Source organism: Platichthys flesus, chromosome 23 (assembly GCF_949316205.1).
Source record: "Platichthys flesus chromosome 23, fPlaFle2.1, whole genome shotgun sequence".
Taxonomy (NCBI): Eukaryota; Metazoa; Chordata; class Actinopteri; order Pleuronectiformes; family Pleuronectidae; genus Platichthys; species Platichthys flesus.
This window is the reverse complement of record NC_084967.1, coordinates 6,237,861-6,253,172: the sequence shown is the minus strand read 5'-3', so window position 1 is coordinate 6,253,172 and position 15,312 is coordinate 6,237,861.

Sequence of the window (15,312 nt, the reverse complement as noted above, 5' to 3'; positions counted from 1 at the left end):
GGGCCTTGTTCTCTACACAGCGACGTCCACTGCTTTTTTTGTCATCGCATCCAAGTTTGCCACACCAGAGAAATTCCACTGATGTGCCACCACATTTACAGAAATCCACCAGTCAAATTCATTTCTCTAAAAAGTTTTTAGATAAGCAGTCAAAGTTCCCAAGATGAAAAGAACAAAAACACACACGACTCTGTAGGGGCATTGGGGGCCGGTGCCGTTACAAGAGTGAGACACCACCCTAGTGTGGCTGCTGCAGTGTGCAAAGCCTGAAAGGTTGTACAGAAATGACGGCATCTGATCAAACTGCTCTAATTGCATTCCTTAATTGTCATCATCACTGATGTATTTCAAAGAAGTCTGTATTGTATCTTCGCACTTTGAGCTTCAATTGGTGGAACGTAACGTAAATTTCATGTTCAATAGAGCTGTTGTCATGACTCTCTGGTTCTTCAATGGTTTAACAGCACCCAAAAAAACGAAAATTAGCACCACCAGCTGATTTTCTCAAAGTTCACTTAAGAGCAGTGGATAGGGTCAATCGTTCATCAACATTTAAATTGTCCGATTTCCTGGAAATCTGGTTGAAATAAACTCTAACTTCGGAAAGACACCTGGTTTTAGAAACATCACTTGGAGCACTTACCAGATATTTGATTGAAGAACCTGAAGTGAGAAATTTCCAGAAGTGATAAGTTCCACTGTGCACAGAGTCCTCCCACGTCTGCAGAGAGAAAAAAAGGAAATAGATGCCGAGAGTGAAGACACTTTAAAACTTTTGCTTGTCAACTCTATTTAACCCTTTTTAAGAAACAATCTTCTGATCTCACATTTACAGAGGACCTGCCTCAGACCCTAGCCTCAATTTAAGAAATCTTAATTTGTGGGTCTTTGTGTCTGGTATACGTTTTATAATTTTAAATTAGAATGAATGTATGTGTAGATATCTAAGTGTTTGTGTGTGTGTGTGTGTGTGTGTGTGTGTTGGCTGTATTGTGTTTTGTGCAAGTGCTTCTGGGTATGACTGTGTGAGGTAAGAGATAAAGAACAGAGTGAAAAGAGATGATTAGAAAATAAACATAGACAAAAAGTGAGAGGGAATGAACGACAAAGCAGAGTCACTCCTTCGATTGCAGGCAGCCTCTCCTCCTTTCCTCTCTCGCATTCTTTTTTCGTCCTGCTTTTCCCTCTCCTCTCCTTGCCCTCACAATCTTGCCCCCTACCCTGACCCCTCCTTCATGCCAGAATGTCTCTATATGAACAAGAGACACCAAAGTACACACACACACACACACCTACACACACACACACACACACACACATACATACACACCAGTCTAAAACAATTAGCACAGTGGTATATTGTGCCAGCAGAGCCGATACACACTTCCATGGCCATTACTCCCCATGGAAACAGGCGAGCACGTTCGCACACACATGTGATGTTGACGTTGTACCCGCACAGCAGCTGCCTTAGACAATAAGCTATTTCAGGGCCAAATCGCTGACAAAAATCCATTTTTCCACCCCACTAAAAAAGATCAGGAACGAGGGAGGGAGAGCGAGCGGGATAGCGAGAAAAGCTAAAATCAAATAAACAGTGGCATACATCTGTCTTAAGCTGGATTTATCTCTGTATTTTGTCATCGTTCTAATTTATTCTCCAACCTGCTTACAATTACTGCCTTTTCAAAACTCATATCGCCGGCTTGTTGTTCTCGGAGAGATTGCGTGGTATCTGCGAATGAATGAGCGGGGGACTTGCATAAGGTGGAAAAGCTCCTAGTGTACTTTTGTAGATTATCCACTTGATACCAATTCATTTTCTCTCTCTTGTCACAGTTTTGTAAAGGAGGCGATGTAGGACAAACATGCAAAAGCACACAAAAACCCACCGAGAAGCGAGCATGCAGACACACACACACACACAGTGCTGTGGTGTAGAGGAAGGGAGTGGGCTCATCATCTTTAGTTGTGATTACAACACTTGGCAAGCTCTCCCCTGCCTGTTTGCCTGCCTATTGCCTTACAAATGGATTAGTAAGCCCTGTTCCATTTGTGTGTGTAGCTTCTCTGAGATTTAGGTTGACTTACAAATACCACCAATCAAATTTGGGAGCAGCCGTTTGTGCAGTCTTTTCCGGAGGAATATTAGGCGATGTGATTCGGGGACAACAGAACTGCTACTGCCGTCTATACACTTAAGTTTGGAAAACCTTTTGGGACGCCGTGCGCCTGCGTGTCTGTCAGCCAGCTGTAAAGATTTTACACGTCTTATAATAAGGAAGTCTGACTGGAAGTTTCGGAGTCAGTCGGCGGTTAATCCATGGGAGGCCTGCTCGCTCATCCCTGGTTTACACATAATTAAGAAGAGGACAACTCTGATCTGAGACGGGGGATATTTATTTATTAAGACAGGGGAAGCAGGCAAGGTTTCAGATGCAGATAACTCACAGAGCTGTTTCACTGTAAAACACGAAGCAGTGGGTCGAGAAGGATGAAACAGGAAAGTTTGTCTTCTAGCGTACACCTACGTGTCGTGTGGCTCTGCAACAGTTTTGCAGTTTGGGGGATTGATGTTTGTTTGCTCTTGCTGGCAAATAACAGGACGGATTTGCAGAGGTAGACGAGGAGAACAAGACACAAACAAAAACACTGCAATTAAACAAGGCCATAGCCTCATTTACACTTGTCATTTCAAAAGTTTTAATGCACTTTTGTTTACACGGCCACATATCCAACATCATCCTGAGTTCTCTGTGTTTACAAGGCCTGACCCGAAAGCCTCTAAAATTTCCAACGTTGTTATGGTAATCAACATTCAAATTGGTTTGTGTTAAAAAATGTTAATGCCTCTCTACAAAATCCAAATAACCCTGAAAGAAGAAGTAACCATCCCACATTATCACATTGAATAGGGTTGGTTGATCTCAGACAAGGACAATTTTTTTTTTTGTGATGGATGTGTGTAACATGGGACACCATGACCAGGCCACTGTCTAGAAAGTCAAATACGCAAGTTACTTCCAAATGTGTAAAGATGATCCCAAGAACATAGTGCCGGCCATGACAAAGGAAAGTGTCATATCAAAAATCAACAACCAGTTTGCGAAGTGACAGCTTAGCCATCGCTGTTGTTAGTCCGACCTCCATGTCGACAAACAACATAAAAATCCAACATTTGTCCGAGTCTCTTTCTCAAAATCCAACATTTGGCTACGTAAAAAAGCCTTGAATAATTATGATGATGCTTCAAAGACACAAAAATGGTACTCCCAGTGTTCACCACATGCAGAGAGTAGTGGTAGGTAGGACACCTGAAGTTGGTCGGTAAATACCATAAAACACCAGACTCCTCACAAAAGCACCACTTTAAGTGTCCTTAGAGAAGAGACTGAGGTGCACAGATGTGAACAGAAAGCCTCCAGCTTTGACAACAGCCACGGTGGTTTCCCTGGAATTCCTCAAACTTAAGTAAAACGTATTAATAACAGAAGCAGATAAGAAATGGCTTGGTAGTTGAACTAAGAAAGGCAATCTGATTGTCTACTTTCCTGTTTGAAGATGTATTGGGATGTTCACACTGTTCTACTTCATCAATACAATACAGAGAAGTCTTGATTCAAGCCTTCGGTATATCTGGAGGCCTCTGTGTTCTCTTGAGAACAAGATGCGTCTATAAAGTTCTTAGCCTTTCATGTGCCACGTGACCCTGAGCAGCAACAAAATAGCAAACCAAAAACAAAGCATTACGCGATAATTTCACACTGAAGAAATTGTATGAAATATTGTGGATTTTATTGAATATCGGAGATTGTAGGGGGAGACAAGGGTTCCCAGGCTGGATTTGAAAAGATGAACTGATTCAGGTCAGCCAAACATAGAGACTTTTTTATCCATATTTTTCTAGTCTTTTCTTTTTATATATATATATATTTTCTTCAACAAACAAACAAACAAACAAACAAACCCTTTCTTGTGCTACAGGAGATTTAAGTGTGGGATATCTGCAAAGTGCTTTGCTACGGAGCATCATGACTGGCAACTATCTGTCTACAACCTCACATCTATCATTTTTAAAACATTTTCAAAATGAGAGCACCATTTTTAGTAGAGAAGAACAAGCAGTGTTTAGTTCATAGGAAAAGTGAATGTGTGTGTCAGTGTGTGTGTTTGTGTGTGTGTGTTTGTGCACATCCGTGTTTCTCCAAACCCAAGAGTACAGTTTGTGTGAATAAAGCTCTAAGCTGAGTTTCCATTAAGCCCCTTTCAACACAATGCCGTTCTCTCTCAGAAACCCTGTCTGATGGATATCTGCTTTTGTTGCTGCAGTTCAATGTCCCTGCTATCTCCTGATGGAAGGAGGGGAGAGAAAAGAAGGTTTGAATAGGCCTCTATAGCTTAATGTTCCAGACAATTCACACACACACACACACACACACACACACACACACACACACACACACACACACACACACACACACGCACACACTTGCCAACTCACATACACTCCATGCTCCTCTACAATGAAATCAATGCTCTCAGTCTCCTCTCATAGTGCCACAGGCTTCTTGTGATCAAACACTACATCGTGTTCTCTAACTTCTGATCCTGACGCTAACACAATGCCACTTTTGTACTTTCGCTGTTTCTCGTCATGCACATTGTGTCCGGTCACAATAAAAAGATTTTACTTTTGATGGTATTTTTGTAACATCTGCTTTTTTTTAGTTATCATTCGTTTTATAAGGGTTGCCATGGTTTTCTCGAGCCAATTTTGTGTTCCTGATCATTTAACTTATCGCCAATACCGCTGTACCTCACACAGTTATTGTCTTTTCAAAATAAAATCTATATACTCTAACCCTAACCTTAACCCTAACCTACAGCAGCATGAAATTAAATGTTAATGTTTCCACATTTCTTGACCAAATATAGAATCATATTTTCTCTTAACTTTTCAGCAGCTGCTCCTTAAAGATTTAGTCTTTTTTCAACAAACTCTCTAAGCAAGCAGCAAGAAAATCCCTGATAAAATGTTAAGCATTGGAATCGCTTGTGTGTGTTATACAAGCGAACATATGTGAGAAAGCATGTGTGATTTGGATTGGATGGGGAACAGTGGACCGCTGCTCCCTGGGCTACCGTGGGGCCAGGAGTGTCCGGGGATAAAGCCTGATTGTTGGGGGAAGATAAAGATCGCTAACAGAGTGGATGGACAAGGGGAGGGACCACGGGACCATCCCGCCAAAGGCTGCCACACACACAAACATTATGGCACAAAGACACGAACACATTGAAAAGTCAGTGAACCCAACACGCACATGAGAATTATCTACAGTAGTTCTGCATTAGCTTTCCACAGTAGCTTTGTATGACAGAACAAAAACTAAATACACAGAACCGCAGTGGTATGTTGGCAATGTGCTGGCGGGGAGATCATAGGACTGTTGTATAACCGCAGTGTGCGGACATGCCAATTGTCTCTGAGACAGAGGGACTCAGATAAAGACAGAAAGATTTAGATACAAACAGATAAATAACAAAAATACAAATTATAGAAGCATCTGACTGGGAGAAATGGGTGGATTAAATATGATTGGATTAAAGACAGGATACAAAGAAGACAGATCTGGACTTCTCGGCTAGTTTTCCGGTTTTATTGGTTGAAAAAAAGCTTTCATGAACTTCGGGAGAAGCAATGATTTATGATGGGCCATGTCTCTTCATGCTTTAAAGGCTGAGAACATTTTTGTCAACCCTCAGGTTTACGGTGGACTTTTTCAAACAATTAGCTTTACAGTGCATTTTATTCTGTACCTTAGACTTGTTGATTCATAAGCTACTATTAAGAGCTCATGGAAAAATTATCTTAAGTTGTTTACAAGTCATGTAAGCTGCTTGTGTGCTAAAATGTTCCATTTCTGACATTTTGGTTCGACTTGTGGTGGCGTTCATGTGAACTTTCCCAGCCGGGAACACATTTTTACAATTATTTCGACATCATATGAACGCACTATCAGCTCATAAATCAAATAATCGAATATCTCTATGTGGCTAGATATACCAATATGACTGTCTCCTAGACACTAACTTTAGAAAGAGAACCATGTACGGTATGTCCCTGAGAGGCAGAAGCTGCAGTATCTGTGAGGGTCACCATTTTCAATTCCAGTCTTCTTTAATCAAATTAAGGTCTTCTCAACCCGTCCCCATACATACCCACTCACCACAACATCTTCACCACTTAATTATGTGACTCACGGTCCGCCGCAGCACAACATACTCATCAACAATACACACCTACTCCAGCACATTTGCACACAATGTTGATAGAACGCTCACATATACTCCACATAAGTATGTAACATATTCAGCACTTATTTGTAAGTAGGGACATAGGTACGTTCAAGATACACTATGCAACACACAGGTCAGGGATGGGTTAACATTGAGGAGCATCACTTCAAATCTCTGTAGCACTATAGAAAAAGTGTCCATTGTTAAATACAGACTATTACACAAGTCTGGCACAGCAGAATAAAGTAACGTCTCTTTAATTGTCTCCTAAAGACCCAACATCCCCATTCAAAAAGCCTCTCCAGCAAGGAAGGCTATTCTTCCATCAGTTAAATCGGTGTGGACAACAACAACACTGCCACAGAAATTTCATTTATTCCTGCATTCATTTAAAATGGATCACGGCTGTTATGCTTTATTCTGTAATTGACAATGTTAACAATAATAAAATGTACTTCATTATGTTCCTTGGGTAAATTGATGCCCCGGAGCACATTATATGAAATGAAGTCTGGTCTAACATTGTACAGACAATGCACCATTGGGTCCAAAGATGTCATGATGAACAACAACTTGCAGGAACAAATGTGCGTAGCAATTATGCATCAATGACAGTGTATTGTATTATTTGTTTATGGACAAGGACGCATCTCGGTACCTTGACCCCTTCTCAGAGCCGGCCAACAGCTATTCAAACCCACGTCTTCTTTTGAAATACGACATCACTGCTTTTCTTTCCCCAAATCTAAATCAACCTAGGTAATTAGAATTATATAAACAAGGAAGAATGGAACCTTTTCTGTGCAGTCTTTGTGACAGAAAATGGGCCGATTGCATTTCTGATGGATGCCAATAAAGAACACCAGATACAGAGCCGCTAGGCCTAGTGCAGACCTTGAAACAAACACACAAACATGTTACAGAAACTTCAACAATACCAACATACCATTATGTCCTATTTTTGAGGGCTCACAACAACTATAATAACAATATTGTGGTTGTATGCCTCCGCCAAATTTGGTTGCCAGATTCATATCAGGTCAGTGTAACATTTTCCTTTAACCATTGGAATCGCATGCGTGCATCTTTGAGTCCAATGTTGGTACCATATTTGAAGACAGTCCCTATAGCTCATCTTGAGAAATCACATTCAAGAAATACATCAACATACTATGCCAGGCCACAGTGACCTTGACCTTTAGCTTCTAAAATCCAATCAGTTAATTCTTGAGTCCAAGTGAATGTTTGGGCCAAATGTGAAATGAATCCCTCAGGGCCGTCTTGAGCTATCACATTCACAAGGCAAGAAATGTGCTTTGTTAGGCCACTGTAACATTGACCACCAAAAATCAAATCAGTTTATCCTATAAAACACTAGTCATCTCATAAAGCATATTAAAAATCATATATCTTCCTTTCAGATGTCATCAAATCTTGCAGAAGATAAACGAGTGATAAACAATGTAGCTGATGTAAATATGACATTCATGTTTCGCCCTGTTTTAATCTGGGACATTTTATATGAGTTGTTTCCTAATTGTTTCACTCATATCACATGTTAACATCTGACGATATTCTTCCCCTCTTCAGTGGAATGGAGGCGTCACCACGCCATGATTCATTCAATGATTCTCTTTTCATTGGACATTTGATCTGCGCCGCTCCTTTTCTGTTTGTTCTGGTTGTGCTCCTTCCCTTCCAGGAAGTGGCAGCAGAGTGGAGGTGGTTGGGAAGATGAGGTTCACCTGAGGTACATCTTCCAAACAAGAAACCTGTTTTGCAATATTTCCTATTTCATCAAATTTCCACTCAGAAACCTGGTTACTGAAGTGCATGTAAACCCAGTGATGGACAACCGGAAATGTACGACCGAGGAGACACTGTGAGATTCTATTGATCTTGTACTTCATGTAGGCTCTACATGTTTTTGTCCTCATCCAGAATCTACTCTGTTCTCACTGCACGGTTCAATCGATTCGTAATGGCCTCTTCCACATCACAACACATGAAGTACCTTGTATTAAATGTTGCTCGTCACTGTTTATTTCTCCATAGCCTTGTATTTAGGTGGCTGTTTTCAGTTGTCATGTTTATTGGGTAGCATGTTATACCTTATTGGGATGTTCTGCGTTTTCAGATGCCAAAGTTTGTATGAGCTTTGTGTCGCCGTCACGTTAGAACAAGGTTAAGATGAAAATTATTCACTAATGTTTAAGAATCTATTCATCTGAAAGAGGCTTTAGAATAATTACTGAAATAGGCATGAGGTGACAGTTTAAAGTCGCGTCCTCATGGAGAGAGGTAGTGAAAGATTAGAAGGCCAAAGTAAAGCTCGCTCTCTCTCGCTCCCTCTCTGACAGTTGCTGTACCATTAACACCGCCTCCACAATTAGTGTCTTCTCACCGACTACAATCTCTCTCTATCACACACACACACACAAATGCGCGCATGCACTCTCACACACACGGTGACACCCCAGGGCCCTGAACAACCCAAACAGCATAATTAGACTTTCCCTAAACAAAGCACACACACTGTAATTACTCTGTAATGTTACATAGCACAGGGGACTCAACAAAAGCCATTTGTGGATCAACCAGTGGCGCACACACAAACATACACACACACACGCACTCACACACACGTTATACTCTTGTCCCATGTGTCTGTGACTGTGTACGTTTCTATTGATTTCACAAGACGATTCCCAGTGGCTGTTGTCTGGCTTTTGAGTGTGCTGCATGCGTGAGTGTGCATGTGTGTGTCTAAATATATATACTGTCTCTATAGGTATGGTTGCTTACATAAATGAATGCACTGTATGCATGTGTCCCTGAACTGGACAGCGCTTGAAAGACAGAGCAGTTGAATCTCTTTATCTTGTGTTGCTCAGTCCAGGGGGGCAGCCATCATAAGCACAAATACACAGACACACACAAATACACACACACACACACACACACACACACACAAATACACTCCTCCCTCCATCTCTGTTCTTTTGCTTCCTCCTCTCCTGAACGGGACATGACTAATTTCTCCAGACAGAGCGACACAGGGCCGACCACTTGCCCCGATACAGTTCATGACAGCACTCCACTCAGCTTCAGCGATCTACCACAACCACAACACACCCCCCAAACTAAATCTGACCTCAACACAACCGACCCCCTCACACACCCCCACCAAAAAACAAACACACCCTCCCCTTTTTTGCGCCTCTGTGCCTCCAAGTCAGTGTAGATACTGCTCCAAGTCCAGCGGCAGTAAATTAAACCTCTGTGCCAAGCCAAGCAGTGTGAAATCACATTAGATCTTAATCAGGGACTATTGTGTTTTCCTTGTTGGATTTTTATTATTATGGGTGATATCTCTAGTTGTGTACAGCTTCATTTCACAGTGTGTGTATCTATAAGTTTTGAGTTGGACGTCACTGGACTGCGAACATCAATAAGCTTCAAATTTTGGGATTTGTGTCAGTCAGTCAAAGTACTGGACACAAATTCTTCCTTATTTTTTCATTTTTCATGAAACTTTAATATATGATGATAGAGATAGTTCACTTCCACAGTTTTCCAAAGTACAGTAGAAAGGTTTAAACCCAATTTGCCCTTAAAGTTAGGGTTGGTAATCCTGGGAAAACCAGCAAGAGCAGAATGCACACTGAAAATATGCAGCCGATACATCCCATCGGCCAATCGTCAAAGCTGAACGTGCACTGCATGACATCTGCCAGAAGCCGACTTTTCCGTTACTGGCTCGCTTACTTGAATCAACTAACAAGGCAGTAAGCACAAGATCATATAACGATTTCCTATATTTTTATATAAAAATGTCAACACTGAACTTTGTTTCCTCCACTGTGGGTTAAATTCTACATATACAGCGATAGCAGGACATCTCATAACATCTGAATTTGTCTCACACAAGGTCTAAGCGGTACGCAAGACCAGTATAAATTATCTTCTATGATTGTGAATGTAAACCTGTCTATGTGACAACGTTTTCTGCAGAGTTCCCCCAGTGGCACCATTACATAGTAATCTAACATTAACACTTAATTACACTATCTATTGATCCTTTTCCCAGTCTACAATCTTCATGGTAGCAGAAGCTCTTTACATTTTTCCAGAGAAAATCCAGTTAGTCTGTCCTCTAGACTCCTGCAAACAAATCTGAGAGATCTATGATGTAGACTTGGAAATGTGTCACAACAGCGATGAAGAGAGTGACAGTGGTATTGTTAAAACACCACGTTGGTAGCATTGCATAATCAATAATAATCTCAGTGTAATGGTCCTCCTTTAATGAGCTGCACCTCACTTTATAGCTAATAAAAACCAGCACTCTCCCTCTAATGATGCCTCCTGAGCTGAAAGACCTCCTCTCCTTCCTTATCTCACTGGGAGCCAATCAGCACAACTTAACAAGTGCTCTCCATCACTATGTTAACAATCTTCAACATTATTTAACCCGCTGAAAAAAAGAAATAGACTGGGAGGTCTAATGGGAGCGCCGTTAAGGCACTTTAGTTTTGAACCAAAATGGCTTTTGCTAATGTGGGGACGACTGTCGACGCAATGTTTAACAAATTGAACATTATTATATCTCTAAAAGAAGAACAGGCAGCTTCACACTATAGTTTGTCAATTGCCATGCATGCAACTATCCATAAGACGGGAAGCCATGCATGACAAGGACCTAGAAGTGTGCGTCTCGAAAACACGATCAGGTGATGTGAAGAAATAGATGTTTTGTGAAATGAGAGAAACACACAGAGAAAAGAAAGGAAAAGAAAAGAAAAGAGAAATACAGTGTGTGTTTTCAATGAAAAGGTCACTCACAGTGTAAAAATGTTTCATGAGTTGGGAATTGAACTCAGGTCAGTGGAGCTGAAAGGAAAATCCATACGGCCGTCCACCACCATGACGCCGAGGCATTCACTTTGCAGTGCACTGCCTCAATGTCACACTGCTGTCTGTTTCTATTTGTGTCTCCTGCAGGTAAATATGTTACTGATGGAGAAACGTGTGCAGGAACAACAAAGAGTGATTCTGACAAACAAGAAGTGCCTGAACGCAAACTGAGAGAAGGTGTGATTTTATATTTATTAAGCTCATCCTACACGTTGACTTCCTTTGTATCAGCGAGCTTCTCTATGCAGCTTCACAGGTTTGTATGTGTGTGCACGCCCGCATTTGCACATTTGTGGTTTTGTGTTTGAGACAGTGGCCCGCTGGTGCAGAGTTTTTTTTCAGCGTTAACTTCACCATTATCAGTCAGAGAAAAGGCAGAGAGTGTCATTGTGTTATCTTTCATGGTTTTTTTTATTAAATTGTGTGTGTGTGTGTGTGTGTGGTGGGGGGGATATATAGCTTTTAGTACAGACTGTATATAAAGATGGACAACATGAACAACATCCACAAAAGTGAAGCCAAAGTGTCTCGCTTGCCCCCTGGTGGTTGGCTGCAGTATAGGTCATAAACCCGACATCCTCCATGTTAGTTGATGGGATATAAAAAGTTGAATACATCAAAAACATTTTATTAGAGATGGATTCTGTCATTTTAGGTCATTCTGATGAGCTCAATAGTTAATTTTCCAGTAAGTTTGGGTTAAATCAGTTAACAGGCTGACATGCCATGCTTGACAGCTGAGATGGACTCATGATTGGTCGAGCATGTGTAATGGTGGGATCTCGATCCTGCGGCTCCTTCCCTGATTGCCACTGTGTTGGACTCATTTCTGGACAGTGGGATGCAGTGGAGACGCTTCGTCCATCTTTGTATACAGTCTGTGGTCAGATTGGTGAATTATGGGAAGGGCTACACTGCTCAGGCATCGTAAAAACATGCGAGAGGTTCCGTCAAATACTGACATTTTAAAGTAAGCAAAAACATCATTACATCACTGATCTCCTCAGTTGACAGAAAAAAAAACATTACAATTACAAATCAGACGCTGTAAGCTACATTCCACAATTTTTTAAGTGTAATCCTTCAAATTCAGCAAATCCGAAAAAAGACGAAAAGACGAAAAAAAGAGAGAGAGAGAGACAGACTATGTTGGAGGGGTAAAGCCTCTTTTCCAGCCCTCTGCTCTGACATGGCTTACCTAACACGCTTTAGCTGATCACATTGCAGCAGAACAGTACATGAAAACATGAAAAGGAGGACTATGCATGGTCAAGAGCAGTGAGCCAGCCTTGACAGAAAATAAATGCACGATTATATAAAAACACTTAAACGTATAAAGCCCTTTGCACACTTGAGTAAAGGCCTGCAGACAATGGAAGATGTGACACACTCCTTTCCCCAGTTGTCTTCCACTGTCATCCTCTCACTGTCTCCACTTTTTATTTCTTCCTGCTCATATTCACTCCTCTCAGACTTTTCTGTCAAAAAGAAGGGGACCAGGGGTTTCCGGGCAGACGGACATTTTGGATCTGCTATCCTTGTAGTGTGCCGTATTACCCTGCGCACGGCCAAGACATCAGGATTACAGTGACTGGAACCATTGATTAATAACTAAATATAATCTGAGATTTTAACCACACAAGATCTCCAACATTGATGTGGAGATCATCACAATAATCAAAATAATTACATCATTTTTGATTTTATTACTTATTGATTGATTTATTATTTGGAGGATGGGGGAATTGGCAGGCCCACCCCCGCTGCTAAAAATAAAATCCCAGGGGAAAACACTGGAGACGCCATCACTTTCCATAGTTCTTCCCTCGCCCCCCCCGGCCAATGCCATCTGAGCAAACAGACAAAAGGACAGAAGGAAAAAGTGAAATTATTGATTTGATGTCAACGTTAATTAGAGATGAAAGAGGAGAGGAGCAGTGCAGAGAGAGGAGGGAGAGAGGCTGAAAGTGAGCTGTTTCCATCATTCAGGTAAAAGGTAGAGAAAAGAGGAAAACGACAAACTGATGGTGTAATGTCCACAAAGCTTCAAAATAGTGTCTGTATATGACTCTATTCATATATAGGTGTGTGCAATGTATGAGGTGGCTGTGTGACCACATTCTTCTTTGTGAAAGAGCTCGTCACTGCTGGTGCGATGAACACAACACTTTTGTCGCTGTGCACTTTGGTAGCACAACACACAAAGCCACAAAACGCACACTGATTTAAATGAAACAATAAAGATTATCTCCAGGAATTTGTCATTTTAATCAATAACCAGATTGGTTTCAAGACTGGAAACATTCTCTTTGAATTTCGAAGGAAACTTTAAATGGTGTATGGTCCTTTCTTCACCAATCGAAAACAAAATACAAAAAGATGAACTCTTTTCACCTTGACCAGACCCCATAGGATAATCCTGCTTGTCTTGCTCAAGGACACTTCAGCATCCCATTATGCTTGCCATCGTAGGGGGCTGTACCCCTGTCATATGGAGCTGAGCTGTATCGGAGCATTTGATGCATGCATAATAACAAGGTCTGCCTGAAGAAATTGTTAGCGACAGATATTGAGGAAAGGAGACACTGTATTGATCTCCTGCACGGCATCAGAGGTGGGGGGTTGGGGGGGGGAGAGAAAAAAGAAGTACGGGTGAGTAACTGACCCGTCAGCTCCATCAGACACAAATGGTTTTCCTCAAGTCAAAGACCGCTGTATCTTAAAGGGTCAGTTCACTTACATATGATTAGATATAAGGTATTTTACTTTCTCATTTCTAAGACTATGTATATTTTTACAATAGGGCAGCAACAAACAACAAGCACATATTTTAAATATATATATTATTGTTTCATCGATAAAATGTCAGAAAATATAGAAAAATGTACCGGACAAAGGCAAAAGTAAAAGCAGCAAACAATGAAATAATACTTAACAAGTAAACAAAATGAATTGTTTACTTTCCAGAATAGCTGTCGATTAATTTAAAATTGATATATTTAGATAGACTGTGGCGCAGACCGCAATATTCAAGTTTGACCCACTACTGTTTATTTTGATGCATTTTTTTAAATTGAGTTGAATTTCTTATTTCCTTTTCATTTAAATGTCGTTCTAACACAAAATCTGCTCTGGTCTTATTTTGAATCACATTGAACATGTTTTTATTTTCATCTATTTTGTGTGTAAAGCATTTTGAGCTTCATTTCTTGTATGAAAGGTGATATACACATACAATCGCCACCATAGATGGAAATAATTCTGTTGGAAAAGCTGAAACACTCTAAGTTAAATGTGAATAAGTTTGGAGGTTTCGCTCATTGAGACGTGGATCCGGCCCAATGCAATTTAGATAATGAGATTTTATTTGTGGTGCTCACTGCATTCAACAATCTGCATTTACAAAACCAATAATGTCCATTAATCTGGGTAATCTGCAGAACATGAAATCAACAGTCTACAAAGGGACTAATGTGACGGAATCAGGCAAATCCAGGCCGAATAAAAAAATAATCAAATATATATATGAATATATCAGGAGAACTAGAGGTATTTTGAGTAAATGGACCATCTAACATTGAGTTTCACTAAACCCAGACTCAATCCTATTAAATCCAATTGAAGAAAGTGTCCACTGATCACAAGAAACCGTACAAAATGCAGGCTGCTGTTTTTGTGCGTACATCATGGTCAAGTATACACATGCTAGATCCAGTTTGACTGGGTGATGTAAAAATGAGTTTGTGGAACAGGAGGAGGTGGAGGGAGATGGTGGCGGGGGGGGGGGGGGGGGGGGGGGGGGCTGTTGGGGTCCAGCTGACTTCAGACTAGATACCAGTGGAACAAGGAGATGTGAGTGTTCATGCATGTGTTTGCATTTGTGCACATGTGTAAAAGACGAGAGGGCAGGGTTGGGATACTGTTATTTTACAGAGGACATGATGTCTCATTACACACACACACACACAAACACACACACATGCATACAGTCAGACAAACACACACGCCGCATGTCACTGCGCATTACTGTTGCCTTCTGTGGGTGCTGCGTCCAGACAATGACAGGCAGGCAGGAGCCACGGCATAATGAGAAAGAGC